The following is a 15,838-nucleotide window of genomic DNA, read 5'->3' on the forward strand; positions in this document are numbered from 1 at the left end:
AAAAAAAAAGAAAGGTTTTAAAAATGGTACCACCTTATCGTCTTGAAAGAGAGGGGTTAACTGCTCTCGGGAAGTTGGCCGTTCACTGATGGAAAGAAATCATCCTGAGGTGTATGGAGGACAATCTGGCTCGAATTTGAAGGAGTGGGGTGACAGAGAACTCCGCCTGCTGACACAGGATCGATCGGTGTGCAGGTGGAAAGCGGAGGGAACTCCCGCCGGCAGTGGCGTCTCCAGCTTTCATATTTAGGGGGCACATGGGGGGACAGGGACAAAAGTAGGGGGGCAACTATAAAATGTGTATATATATAATTCCTGGGGGCCCTTTACGACGATCCCCCAACGGCCCTTTCACATGTGCTGCAGTGAGCTCTCCCTCTTAGACATTGCCTTTTTGTAAAAAATAAATAAATTATTTTTTAATTGGGGGGGGCACATGGTGACACACAGCATAATGTTGGGGGGGTCAGGGCCCCCTCTGCCCCCCCCCTAGTGACGCCATTGCCCGCCGGCCACAGCGGTGGTCAGAGCTCACCTCTATGGTCCCTAAGCATGGCGTCTAACACCGGTGGCATGTGGTGCGTCCGTCACTACGGTGTGGAGCCGAGCCAAGAGAGACAGAAGTGTCCGATGGAACTGGGCATTGCGCGGGGACGTGCGTGTGACATCAGCACTCCTCTGGGAACAGGAACCCGGTCACTAAGGGTGGACCGCAAGCTGCGGCAACTCTTCAGCTTGGGGTGACCTTTGGCTGCCACCTACAGTACCTATGCCATACCTCAGCAGCAGGGGGTTTTACATACACTGACTGTCGGCTGTACACCCACCTCATTGCTTCCTTTCCCCCCTTGGTGCATTTGCCCACCTTGCCCTCCCCCTGCCATAGATAGATTCCTGCATAGCATCAATCTACCCACAGCCGCCTCGGCCGCCCCCTATGCATGCTCCCGGCCCCTTTCAGGGCACCGGGTGCATGAATTACAGCTCCGATTCCAGCCAGGTGTGTTACAACAGCGAATTAAAGTGGTTGTAAACCCTTTACAACCACTTTAACCTACAGGTAAGCCTAGATTAAGGCTCACCTGTAGGTGCTTGAAATATCTCCCAGACCTGCACGGTCTAGGAGATATTTGCAAATCGCCATAGGGTGTTTTCTCCTGCGCATGCGCCAGAGTTAGAAAGGGCACCGCTGCACCGTTTCTAGCTTGGGTCATGCCGTTAAAGGCGGCACCCGCACGCATGCGCGGGAGTGACGTCACGCGATGGCACGCGACTCCGGCCAGTCACAGAGCCCCAGAAGGAAGAGGGGTGAAGAATTGACGCTCGCTACTAGCGAGGAAGACGCGAGAAATTTATTTTAATAAAATGCTTTTGGAGTATAAATCTATCTAAAGATGATTTTCTATTTTAAGATACATTAATAATTAATTTTTTTCAGCATGAAATGGAGCTTAGTTATGTAGCATGATGCTGTATATTCCACAATATTTACATCTCTGGTAAACTCATTCAATGAATCCAAGCTCTGCAAGCTGAGATAACATGCACTGCAATGCTGCATTCACACAATTTCACAGTAACCATGAGATAAACCAAAGTTCAGGAATATTCCTTTATTCCATTGTTTTGCAAATCTATGTACACTACAAACTGTATGATTGAATCAGTTCTGATATCGCTGTTTTACTAACCTGACAGCTTATTATTCTAAATAGGAAGTCTTCATTTTTTTTGCAAATATTAAAGAGTCTACCAGCAAGAATGAGTCCTTTACATTTAAAGAGCACCTGTCATTTCAGATCCATCATGGCAGCGCCTGTTAGCGGTCATCCACTCACCTGCTGCCGCCACGTCCCTCACGTTGTTGTGTCACCGCCCCATCACCAGCCGTCCCATTAAAGTGAATGGGACTGTTGGGGAGTCAATAGCGGGTCAGAGGAGGAGCCAACAGCGGGTCAGAGGAGGAGACAACAGCGGGTCAGAGCAGGAGCCAACAGCGGGGAAGAGGAGGAGCCAACAGCGGGTCAGAGGAGGAGCCAACAGCGGGTCAGAGGAGGAGCCAACAGCGGGTCAGTGGAGGAGCCAACAGCGGGGAAGAGGAGGAGCCAACAGCGGGTCAGAGGAGGAGCCAACAGCGGGTCAGAGGAGGAGCCAACAGCGGGTCAGTGGAGGAGCCAACAGCGGGTCAGAGGAGGAGCCAACAGCGGGTCAGAGGAGGAGCCAACAGCGGGTCAGAGGAGGTGCCAACAGCGGGTCAGTGGAGGAGCCAACAGCGGGTCAGAGGAGGAGCCAAGAGAGGGTCAGAGGAGGAGCCTGCTGAGAGACAGAGATGACAGTTGCTCTTTAAAAATTATGATTTACCAATTCAGCCCCGGAAGATTTGGCTGCTCAATGACCAGAGCCTTTTTTGCGATATGGCACTGCGTTGCTTTAACTGACAATTGCGCGGTCGTGCGACATTGCACCCAAACAAAATTGACGTCCTTTTTTCCCCACAAATAGAGCTTTCTTTTGGTGGTATTCGATGACCTCTGCGTTTTTTATTTTTTGCGCTATAAACAAAAAAAGAGCGACAATTTTGAAAAAAAACCCCACAACATTCTGTACTTTTTGCTATAATAAATATCCCCATTTTTTAAAAAAATAAGCATTTTTTTTCTTAGTTTAGGCCGATATGTACTCTTCTACATATTTTTGGTGATAAAAATCACAATAAGCGTATATTAATTGGTTTGCGTAAAAGTTATAGCGTCTACAAAATAGGGGATAGATTTATGGCATTTTTATTATTATTATTTTTTTTTACTAGTAATGGCGGCGATCTGCGATTTTTATCATGACTGCGACATTATGGGGGACACATCGGACAACTTTTGACACATTTTTGGGACGATTGACAATTATACAGCGATCAGTGCTATAAAAATGCACATTACTGTATAAATGTCACTGGCAGGGAAGGGGTTAACACTAGGGGGCGATCAAGGGGTTAATTGTGTTCCGTGACCGTGTGTTCTAACTCTAGGGGGGAGGGGTCTGACTAGAGGGGATGACAGATTGTGATTCCTAGCTAGTAGGAACTCACGATCTGCCTCTCCTCACAGAACAGGGATGTGTGAGTTTACACACACACGTCCCTGTTCTGCCTCTCGTGCCCGCGATCGCTCGTGGCCGGTGGTCATCGCGACCGTCGGCCACGAGCATTGGCACCCCTGCAGTGCAGCGGGCGCGTGCGCGTGCCTGCTATCCCGCTTAAAGGAGCCGATGTACAGCTACAACAGCTCGCGGGAACGTGCCGACCTGCCGCCATCATCCGCGGCTGGTCGGCAAGCGGTTAAATCAAATCCACCCTGATTGAGATCAATAACTCTAGGCCCATCATTCGCGATTAACTCTAAATTGATGACCTGTAGAGGCTTTTAACCCTTTTACTTTCGACCACTTTATGCCATACATTGGTGGGGGTGGGGTGTGTAAATCTGACAAGCCAACTGTCGGCTCTCAGACGGAAGCGGTCGGGCAGCTAGGCAGCCACCTGATTGCTTCCACGCCCCAATAAACGCAAGTTCCCTCCCAGCGCACACGTGACCCTTCTATATTTCTCAGGCACTGTGGGCCATCGGTGGACGTCCATTTTTTTTAGACCCCTGAAGTCTCATTAAAGAGAACCTGTCTTAAAAAAAAAAAATCATCACATTGGGGACTTTTTGTTCCCTATGTGATGAAAAAAAAGCGTAGTGAAAAAATAAATGTAATAATAAGTTATACCAGGCACTTAACCCCCACCCCCCTGCCCAAAAAAACTGTTGTCCTGTAGGGGCTTTTAAAGCATCTCCTATGGAAAATATGGAGTACGGAAGTTTGTTGCCATTTCACGGGCGCACGCAATTTTAACAACCTCCCTACCGGGCCTATTCTGACACTTCTCTCCTACATGTAAAAATCATCATTTATATGCTAGAAAATTACTAGGGAATAAAATGGCGGTCGTTGCAACTTTTTATGTCACATGGTATTTGCGCAGCAATTTTTCAAACGTGTTTTTTTTTTGGAAAAAGAAAATGTTTCATGAACTGAAAAAAAAAAAAAACCCACTAAAGTTAGCCCAATTTTTTGGTATAATGTTAAAAAGATGACGTTATGTCAAGTAAATAGATACCTAACATAAAGTAGATATTTGCCAGCACACCATGGATCGACACAAAGTAGCATCCAAATGGATAGTTCATTGCATGATCACAGCACAAGAAGACGTTTGGGGGTCACACAGGACCCCTTCATCAGGCATGGAGGTCCTGCGTGACTCCGAAATGTTCATCCATGCCTGGCGAAGGGGTCCTGCGTGACTCCGAAATGTTCATCCATGCCTGGCGAAGGGGTCCTGCGTGACTCCGAAATGTTCGTCCATGCCTGACGAAGGGGTCCTGCGTGACTCCGAAACGCTCGTCCATGCCTGGCGAAGGGGTCCTGCGTGACCCCGAAACGTTCGTCCATGCCTGACGAAGGGGTCCTGCGTGACTCCGAAATGTTTGTCCATGCCTGGCGAAGGGGTCCTGCGTGACTCTGAAATGCTCGTCCATGCCTGGCGAAGGGGTCCTGCGTGACTCTGAAACGTTCGTCCATGCCTGGCGAAGGGGTCCTGTGTGACTCTGAAACGTTCGTCCATGCCTGGCGAAGGGGTCCTGCGTGACTCCGAAACGTTCGTCCATGCCTGACGAAGGGGTCCTGCGTGACTCCGAAACGTTCGTCCATGCCTGACGAAGGGGTCCTGCGTGACTCCGAAACGTTCGTCCATGCCTGACGAAGGGGTCCTGCGTGACTCCGAAACGTTCGTCCATGCCTGGCGAAGGGGTCCTGCGTGACTCCGAAACGTTCGTCCATGCCTGACGAAGGGGTCCTGCGTGACTCCGAAACGTTCGTCCATGCCTGACGAAGGGGTCCTGCGTGACTCCGAAACGTTCGTCCATGCCTGGCGAAGGGGTCCTGCGTGACTCCGAAACGTTCGTCCATGCCTGGCGAAGGGGTCCTGCGTGACTCCGAAACGTTCGTCCATGCCTGGCGAAGGGGTCCTGAGTGACTCCGAAACGTTCGTCCATGCCTGAAGAAGGGTCCTGCGTGACCCCAAAACGTCTTCTTGTGCCGTGATCGTGCAATAAACTATCCGTTTGGACGCTACTTTGTGTCGATCCTTGTTGTGTGCTGGCAAACATCCACTTTGTGACTTGAACCAGTATCCAGCTGGTTATTGCTGCAGCACCCAAATTTTGAGAGCTCATCCCAGGAACGTGTGCGATGGGAATATGAAGTAGATACCTAACATGTCACTGCTTTAAATTGCGCACACTCGTGGTATGGCGCCAAACTTCGGTACTTAAAAATCTTCATAGTCGACACTTTAACATTTTTTACAGGTTACATGTTTAGAGTTACAGGGGAGGAGGTCTAGTACTAGAATTATATATATGTATAGAATTGTTGCTCTAACGTACGCGGCGATACCTCACATGTGTGGTTTGAACGCCGTTTACGAAAGTGGGCGTGATGTACGCGTTCGCTTTTGTGTGTATGGAATGATTTGGACCAGTGCACAATGCAGGGTCCCAAAGGTGTTCTATCGGGTTGAGGTCAGACATCCCAGTCTTAGTCTGTAGGGTTCAATATTGAGTTGGCTCCGCCCTTTGCAGCTACAACAGCTTCAACTCTTCTGGGAAGGCCGTCCACAAGGTTTAGGAGTGTGTCTATGGGAATGTTTGACCATTCTTCCGGAAGCGCATTTGTGAGATCAGGCACTGATGTTGGACGAGAAGGCCTGGCTCGCAGTCTCCGCTCTAATTCATCCCAAAGGTGTTCTGTCGGGTTGAGGTCAGGACTCTGTGCAGGCCAGTCAAGTTCCTCCACCCCAAACTCGCTCATCCATGTCTTTATGGACCTTGCTTTGTGCACTGGTGCAAATCATTCGGTGGAGGGGGGATTATGGTGTGGGAGTTGCTTTTCAGGGGTTGGGCTTGGCCCCTTAGTTCCAGTGAAGGGAACTCTTAAGGCGTCGGCATACCAAGACATTTTAGACAATTTCATGCTCCCAACTTTGTGGGAACAGTTTGGGGATGGCCCCTTCCTATTCCAACATGACTGCGCACCAGAGCACAGAGTAGAGCTGCACGATTAAGTGTCAAGTATCGTTATCGTGATTTTTTCCCCGTTGCGATCTTGACAAAAGTGTTTCACGATTCTGTCTATGCAAAGAATTCTCTCTGCTCTTCTGAAGCCACAGCCCTCAAAAGGAAGGAAGAAAAAAAAAAAAAAACGGGCCAAGAATCACAACATTCTTTAGCAGTGGAACTTAATTATAAACATTGTAACAATTTGTCAAAGGAATAGACTTCTGTGTGTAAGTGAGGAAAGTTTAACCACTTAAACACTAAACCTTTTTCTGACATTTGTTGGTTTCAAGTTAAAATCATTTTTTTGTTTGCTAGAAAATTACTTAGAACCCCCAAACATTATATATATTTTTTTGTAGAGACCCTAGAGAATAAAATGGTGGTTGTTGCAATGTTATATGTCACACTGTAAATGCGCAGCGGTCTTTCAAATGCAATTTTTTTGGAAAAATTAATTAAAAAAAAAAAAAACTAACCAGTAAAGTTAGCCCAATTTTTTTTCCGATAATGTGAAAGATTTTACGTCGCGAGAATCGTGATTTTTTTTTATTCTAAGCAAAAAAATCGTGATTCTCATTTTGGCCAGAATCGTGCAGCTCTAGCACAAAAAAAGATCTATAAAAGACATGGATGAGCGAGTTTGGGTGGAGGAACTTGACTGGCCTGCACCTCAACCCGATAGAACACCTTTGGGATGAATTACTGTAGAGCGGAGACTGCGAGCCAGACCTTCTCGTCCAACATCAGCGCCTGACCTCACAAATGCTCTTCTGGAAGAATGGTCAAACATTCCCATAGACACCCTCCTAAACCTTGTGGACAGCCTTCCCAGAAGAGGTAAAGCCGTTATCAGTGTTAACTTAGTCGACTTAAAACGACTAAAACATTTTAGTCGACTAAATTAATACTATTTTAGTCGACTAAAATACGACTAAAGCTAAAACAATTGAGATGACTAAAATGAGACTAAAACTAAAATGCCATTTTAGTCAAAAGACTATGACTAAAACTGAATTGCAATTACTGAAATGCACCGGAGATTTTAGTCGACTAAATACAACTAAAACTAAAACAATTGCAGAAGACTAAAATGGGACTAAAACTAAAATGCCATTTTAGTCCTAAGACTAAAATTAACACTGGCTGTTATAGCCACAAAGGGCGGAGCCAACTCAACATTGAACCCTACAGACTTATGCCCCGTACACACGGTCGGATTTTCCGACGGAAAATGTGTGATAGGACCTTGTTGTCGGAAATTCCGACCGTGTGTGGGCTCCATCACACATTTTCCATCGGATTTTCCGACACACAAAGTTTGAGAGCAGGATATAAAATTTTCCGACAACAAAATCTGTTGTCGGAAATTCCGATCGTGTGTACACAAATCCGACAGACAAAGTGCCACGCATGCTCAGAATAAATAAAGAGATGAAAGCTATTGGCTACTGCCCCGTTTATAGTCCCGACGTACGTGTTTTACGTCACTGCGTTCAGAACGATCAGATTTCCGACAACTTTATGTGATCGTGTGTATGCAAGACAAGTTTGAGCCAACATCCGTCGGAAAAAATCCTAGGATTTTGTTGTCGGAATGTCCGATCAATGTCCGACCGTGTGTACGGGGCGTAAGACTGGGATGCCATTAAAGCTCATGTGCGTGTAAAGGCAGGCGTCCCAATACTTTTGGCAATATGGTGTATTCCAGGCGTCTGATCAATGTGTGGTCTTTCCGGTGATACGATCTTTTCTCTCCAGTACATTTATTTGTATCCACAAGATAAACGTTACAATGAATTCCAATGACTGCGACTTCATCGCCCAATTTGCAGAATGAATTTGCTGTACCAATAAATGACGGCGCTATCAATCACGTGACTGCCGGCTCCAGCGCCGTCCATTGGTAGAGTGATGACTCCGGAGCTCCATCATGATAGAACACGAGAGGTGACCTCGGATGGGGGGTCACAAGTTTAAGCTCCACACTTTGTAGGATTATTATTTTTTTCCCTCTAAACATGAAAACGTGGAAAGTGAGACGGAGTTCGAAGGACGGCAGACAAGACGGAGAAGAAGTCAGATCCGCCCGCAGACGTCAGGCCTGGCAGACGCGGCCGTGAGGCCTTCCAGAAACCAAGCTACAAGATTTGATGTCAGCGGTGGATGTTTCTTCACCCCCCCGGGGGGGGGGGGGGAGGGGGGGTCTTCTCTCCGACCCGCTGGCACAGAGCCAAGACGTCTCTCTACTGTTCGGGCAACTGAAAGCTGAGGTTTAGTCTGCTGATGTTTTGCCTTCTCTGGTTCCCCCGCCATCTACATACTAATGAAGTCTTTCACTGCCCTTATTTTAGATCCAGTGACATTATCACCGGGTCTCTGTGCTTCTCTATGCAATGCCGGTGTCTTGACGAGAAAGTTCCCCCGGCGGATAAGGTCCCCCTTGTACTGCGCAGGCGCAGCGCTTGCGCAGTACGAATGACTAGGAGCCGCCGAAAATAGCCGAAGATGAAAAACTTCAATCAACTGTATACGGCGCCTGCGCCCTGGGTCCAGGCTGAAGCCTCACCATCCAAGTGGACCTAGAGGGGGAATAAAAAAGTGGCGAGCGAAGCGAGCCCGCGAGGGGCCCTCTTACAGGCGCTGTGTACAGCTGATTTCTCTTCTATTCGCCTTCGGCTATTTCCGCCGGCTCCTACTGCGCAAGTGCTGCGCCTGCGCAGTAGAGGGGGGGTCCTTATCCGCCGAGAGGAACTTTCTCGGCAGAACACCGGCAGATCAGGGCTGGTGGGAGGGGCCTGTACAGCACTTCCTGAAAACATCCCAGCACCCCGCCCTCAGTACTCCACCCAATGGCCCCTCAGTGCTGAGGCAAGCAGTGGGCTGGCTCTTGGGAGGAGTTATGCAAATATCGAAATGCCTTGATGGGTGGGCCGTCAGTTTGGAGGCGTGGTCCTTAGAGACGTGCCGGATGGGAAAATGGGTTTCGTTTTTGATTTGTTCGTTAAGCTAATAATTTTGTTTCTTCGTATTCTTTATGTTTGAATGATTCTTTTTCGGAACTCGTTTCATATATTCGCTATTTTCAAATCAATTCGAATTTTGAAAGATAGCTGTATTGGTTCTATTTTATTCTATTCTATTCTGTCTTATTCTATTCTACTCTTTTCTATTCTCGTATGTTTTATTATTTTCTGTTCTATTCTTTTATTTTCTATTCTATTTTTTTGTTCTGTTCTGTAAAGTCGGAATCATCATCTGATTTCACATTTACGCCTTTCTAAATTTCCATTTTGATTTCTAAATCATTTTCGAATTTGGATAATTTTTTTTTTATGATAATTTCCTCTTCTCTTTTTTTTTTTTTCTGGATTTACATAAACTTTAACCACTTCAATACCGGGGAGCACTTAGACACCTTCCTGCCCAGACCAATTTTCAGCTTTCATCGCTGTCGCAGTTTGAATGACAATTGCGCGGTCATACAACACTGTACACAAACAGAAATTTTATCATTTTGTTCCCACAAATAGAGCTTTCTTTTGGTGGTATTTGATCACCTCTGCGGTTTTTATTTTTTGCAAAACAAATAAAAAAAAGACCGAAAATTTTGAAAAAAAAATCAAAGTTTTGCTTTTTGTTTCTGTTAAAAAATGTTGTAAATAAGTAAGTTTTCTCTTTCACTGATGGGCACCAATAAGGCGGCACCAATGAGTGGGCACTGACGATGGGCACTGATATCCAGCACTGATGGGCATTGATAGGCGGCACTGATGGGCATTGATAGGCGGCACTGATGGGCATTGATAGGCGGCACTGATGGGCATTGATAGGAGGCACTGATGGGCATTGATAGGCGGCACTGATGGGCATTGATAGGCGGCACTGATGGGCACTCATGGGTGGCACTGGTGGGCACTGATAGGCGACACTTATGGGCACTGAAAGGCTGCAAAGATGGGTTCTTATGGGTGGCACTGATGGCCACTGATAGGCGGCACTGCTGGGCACTGATACGCGACACTGATATGAGGCACTGATAGGCATCCCTGGTGGCACTGGCAGTGGTAGGCATTGTAAGTGGGCACTGATTGGCAGCTGCCTGGGCACAGATTAGTGTTTCCCTGGGGGTCTAGGGGGCATACCTGGTGGTCCTATTGGGCTTCCCTGGTGGTCCTGGGTGGGATCCGAAGGGGGCTGTGCTGATAAACAATCAGCACAGACCCCCCCTGTCAGGAGAGAAGCCGATCGGCTCTCCTCTACTCACATCTCTCAGACGCGAGTGAGGAAAAGTCGATCACCGGCTCTTCCTATTTATATCGTGATCAGCCGTGATTGGACGCAGCTGATCACGTGGTAAAGAGTCTCCGTCAGAGACTCTTTACCTAGATCGGCGTTGCGGGGTGTCAGACTGACACCCCGCAACAACGATCGCCGCGATGCGCGCCCCCCGGGGGCACAATATCCTGATCACGACATATGACTCCCAGTCAGGATATTGAAACCACTTTGCCGCCGTCATTCTGCTATATGGTGGGCGGCAAGTGGTTTAAGCGCCTGGCTTTTTGTTATTTAGGAAGTCAAAGGCTGAGCTTTGGGGGTCTCCCAGCAAGAGGTTTAGAAGTAATGCCAGCTACTAAAGGTACATTAACCACTTCAGCCCCGGAAGGTTTTACCCCCTAAATGACCAGGCCATTCTTTGCGATACTGCACTGCGTTACTTTAACTGACAGTTGCGCGGTCGTGCGTCGCCGTACCCAAACAAAATTGATGTCCCTTTTTCCCACAAATAGAGCTTTCTTTTGGTGGTATTCGATCACCTCTGCGGTTTTAAATTTTTTGCGCTATAAACAAAAAAATAGCGACAATTTTGAAAAAAAAACACAATATTTTGTACTTTTTGCTATAATAAATATCCCCATTTTTTTTTTTAAAAAAAAGCAATTTTTTCCCTCAGTTTAGGCCAATATATATTTTTCTACATATTTTTGGTAATAAAAATCGCAATAAGCGTATATTGATTGGTTTGCGCAAAAGTTATAGCGTCTACAAAATAGGGGATAGATTTTTTTTTTACTAGTAATGGCGGCGATCTGCGATTTTTATCGTGACTGCGACATTATGGCGGACACATCGGACACTTTTGACACTTTTTTGGGACCATTGTCATTTATACAGCAATCAGTGCTATAAAAATCTACTGATTACTGTATAAATGTCACTGGCAGGGAAGGGGTTACCAAATAGAGCTTTCTCTTGGTGGTATTCGATCGCCTTTGCGTTTTTTATTTTTTGCACTATAAACAAAAAAAAGAGCGAAAATTTTGAAAAAAAAAACACAATATTTTGTACTTTTTGCTATAATAAATACCCCCCCCCCTTTTTTTTTTTTTTTTTTTTTTTTTTTTTAAAGCAAATTTTTTCTCTGTTTAGACCAATATGTATTCTTCTACATATTTTTGGTAAAAAAGAAGGGGATAGATTTATAGCATTTTATTATTTATTTATTTTTTACTAGTAATAGCGGCGATCTGCGATTTTTATCGGAGCTGCGACATTATGGCGGACACATCGGACACTTTTGACACATTTTTGGGACCATTGTCATTTATACAGCGATCAATGCTATAAAAATGCACTGATTACTGTAAAAATGTCTCTGGCAGGGAAGGGGTTAAACACTAGGGGGGGCGATCAAGGGGTTAAATGTGTTCCCTGGTGTGTGTTTCTAACTGTAGGGGGAGGGGACTGACTAGAGGAAATGACAGATCGTGGTTCTTAGCTATTAGGAACACACAATCTGTCACTCCTCACAGAATAGGGATTTGTGTGTTTACACACACACACACGTCCCGGTTCTGCCTCTCGTGCCCGCAATCGCTTGTGGTCGGCGGTCATCGCGACCATCGGCCATGAGCATCGGCAACCCCTGCAGTGCAGCCTGATATCCCGATCCCGCGAGCCGTCATATAGCTACCACGGCTCGCGGGATTGTGCCGACCTTCCCGCGGTATAATGACGGCGGCTTGTCGGCAAGCGGGCAACTCCTCCATGCCATTTACAACCATTGACTGCACCGTGACTGGTAATGATGTAATATATGGATTCGTTTATGAAAATATATACATTTTTTCTTTTCTCTTGTTTTGAAAGATTTTTTGATGCATGTTTACATCTTTACAGTTGTTATATATCTATCCTCTGAAGAAGACCCACTGGGGTCGAAACGCGTCAGTATTCTACATTTTAGACCTTGTGCTATTGTATCCTTGCTGCCTATGGTTCAATTTACTGTACACTGCCCCCTGTCACTGGTATTGCTTTTTATCATTTTTGTACTTCAGTTCATGTCCTGACTTTTTAATGTCAGTATTTATATATATTTTTTTGTATCAATAAAAATATCTTCGATCATCTACCCGTTTTGTATTGTGTTACATCACATTATTGGCTGCATTAAAGCCCCGTTAGGGGGTTTCCCGTCTTTTTAATTCATTATCTGGGGTGCGCAGCCCTTTTGTCTGTACTCCTGTGAGTGTCCCCCTTCTCTGCTGTGAATTTGGTTATGTTATTCGGAGCATTCGGTAAAATTTGTTTATATTGTAATTTGGGTATTCGGATATATCCGAATAACAAAAAATTTGTCTGAATATTAATTCGGAACGAAACGAACCGCACATGTCTACTGGGGAGCCCCCTTCCCGACCGAGGGTGATCCCGCTGAACTACCAGTTTAGGTTCACACCACGCTAGGAGATATAAGCTATTCACAGAAAAAGGATCTCGAGAGATCAGAACTCGAAAATTCAATCCAGGGTGACCACACTGCCGTATACTTGGGGGAAGCATCCCTGTATACTATATATTTCCTCCATTCTCTTTAAAGTAGAAGTAAACCCCCCTATCGTGTTCGGCCAAGGAAGCTGCCATCTTGGACTCTGTTTAATCCACACCTGCCATGATGCTGCACATGTGATCAGTTTTGACACCAGCCATTGGATGGTTTGACAGTTTGGTTGAGAGCACAACCAATGGGAGTGCTACATTTCCGGCACGTGCCGGAAATGTACAGTGCCTTGCAAAAGTATTCACCCCCCTGGCTTTTTTACCTATTTTGTTACATTACAGCCTTTAGTTCAATGTTTTTTTTTTTAAATCTGAATTATATGTGATGGATCAGAACACAATAGTCTAAGTTGGTGAATTAAAATTAGAAAAATATATACATAAAATACGCATGTGCGTATGTATTCACCCCCCTTTGTTATGAAGCCCATAAAAAGCTCTGGTGCAACCAATTACCTTCAGAAGTCACATAATTAGTGAAATGATGTCCACCTGTGTGCAATCTAAGTGTCACGTGACCTGTCATTACATAGACACAACTTTCTGAAAGGCCCCAGAGGCTGCAACACCTAAGCAAGAGGCACCACTAACCAAACACTGCCATGAAGACCAAGGAACTCTCCAAACAAGTAAGGGACAATGTTGTTGAGAAGTACAAGTCAGGGTTGGGTTATAAAAAAAATATCCAAATCTTTGATGATCCCTAGGAGCTCCATCAAATCTATCATAACCAAATGGAAAGAACATGGCACAACAGCAAACCTGGCAAGAGACAACCGCACACCAAAACTCACGGACCGGGCAAGGAGGGCATTAATCAGAGAGGAGCACAGAGACCTAAGGTAACCCTGGAGGAGCTGCAGAGTTCCACAGCAGAGACTGGAGTATCTGTACATAGGACCACAATAAGCCGTACGCTCCATAGAGTTGGTCTTCATGGCAGAGTGGCCAGAAGAAAGACATTACTTTCAGCAAAAAACAAAATGGCATGTTTTGAGTTTGCGAAAAGGCTCCCAAAATGTATGGAGGAAGGTGCTCTGGTCTGTTGAGGCTAAAATTGAACTTTTTGGCCATCAAAGAAAACTCTATGTCTGGCACAAACCCAACACATCACATCACCCAAAGAACACCATCCCCACTGTGAAACATGGTGGTGGCAGCATCATGCTGTGGGGATGTTTTTCAGCAGTCGGGACTGGGAAACTGGTCGGAGTTGAGGGAAAGATGGATGGTGCTAAATGCAGGAATATTCTTGAGCAAAACCTGTACCTCTCTGTGTGTGATTTGAGGCTAGGACGGAGGTTCACCTTCTAGCAGGACAATGACCCCAAACACACTGCTAAAGCAACACTGGAGTGGTTAAGGAGAAACATGTAAATGTGTTGGAATGGCCTCGTCAAAGCCCAGACCTCAATCCAATAGAAAATCTGTGGTCAGACTTAAAGATTGCTGTCCACAAGCGCAAACCATCCAACTGGAAGGAGCTGGAGCAGTTTTGCAAGGAGGAATGGGCAAAAATCCCAGTGGTAAGATGTGGCAAGCTCATAGAAACTTATCCAAAGCAACTTGGAGCTGTGATAGCTGCAAAAGGTGGCTCTACAAAGTATTGACTTTTTAGGGGGGTGAATAGTTTTGCACATTGACTTTTTTCTGTTATTTTGTCCTATTTGTTGTTTGCTTTACAATAAAATAAAATAAAAAAAAACATCTTCCATGTTGTGGGCGTGTTCTGTAAATTAAATGATGCAAATCCTCAAACAATCCATGTTAATTCCAGGTTGTGAGGCAACAAAACACAAAACATGCCAAAGGGGGTGAATACTTTTGCAAGGCACTGTGTATAAAATATGAGTTTCACTTTTTAAATTGAATTATGGAAAAATATAATTTTTTTGATGATATTCTAATTTTATGAGATGCACCTGTATGTCCATGTGAGTGGACCACTGTCCATGGACCACTGTTTGTGTAGGATCTTGCTTCTGGCATCCTGTTGACATAATCCTTCCTAAATTTATATGCTCTAAATCCCCTGGGGTTATCTACACAATAGAATTCCCATCTTTGGCCAGCATATCACACCCTGCCCTGATAAATTCTCCCTAATAGACAATACAAAAAAAAAAAAGATTGTGTAGTCCAACAGTAAGAGGAACGTCCTCATAATGGCCTTATGGGGAGAGGAGGAGACACAGATTACCACAGCACGATGTCATCACTGGAGTTGGAAGACGTTGATGCGTGCTTCAAGCCAGGAAAATCAGTTTTTTGGTGGAGCTGGCCACAAATAAAGGCCTTTTCAATGTTTTGTCCGGGGGATCTTCGGCATTTATTGGGAGTTTACACAATTACTCATTTGTGATTTCACTTTTGGTCTAAGATCATTTTTCGGTAAGGCGGTGGGTTTGTGTTACCCGCACTCCTTTGCGTAATTATGTTATCCACGTTCAGTAATAGAATTTTGATTCTTGCACTTGTGTAAGTTAAGACCCAGTAGGAAAGAAGCTGGTGTTCTATTGCCAGAAAAGAAATAATATTACCGAATCTAAAACATAAATTAATGATGTGATTCCCCAGCTTAAAATGAGTCATTTGAGCGGAGGATTCCCCAGAAAACATTACTTAAAGCGCACCTGTCACATGAGGATTATGTAGGCTGTCACTGATGACCTCTCCTTTTGAGAATGTGATTCTTTGGCTTCAGTGCATTTTGAGTCATTGACCTGGAACAAGCACAGAGCTAAAGAATTCCAAGGTTTTTCTGGGTATAAAGAAGAAAGATCCCCCTTTAGGGGGATTTGGCAGAGGCACCCATGGGTTTCAGTTGAAGGAAA

This window comes from Aquarana catesbeiana, linkage group LG05 (assembly GCF_042186555.1).
Source record: "Aquarana catesbeiana isolate 2022-GZ linkage group LG05, ASM4218655v1, whole genome shotgun sequence".
Lineage (NCBI taxonomy): Eukaryota > Metazoa > Chordata > Amphibia > Anura > Ranidae > Aquarana > Aquarana catesbeiana.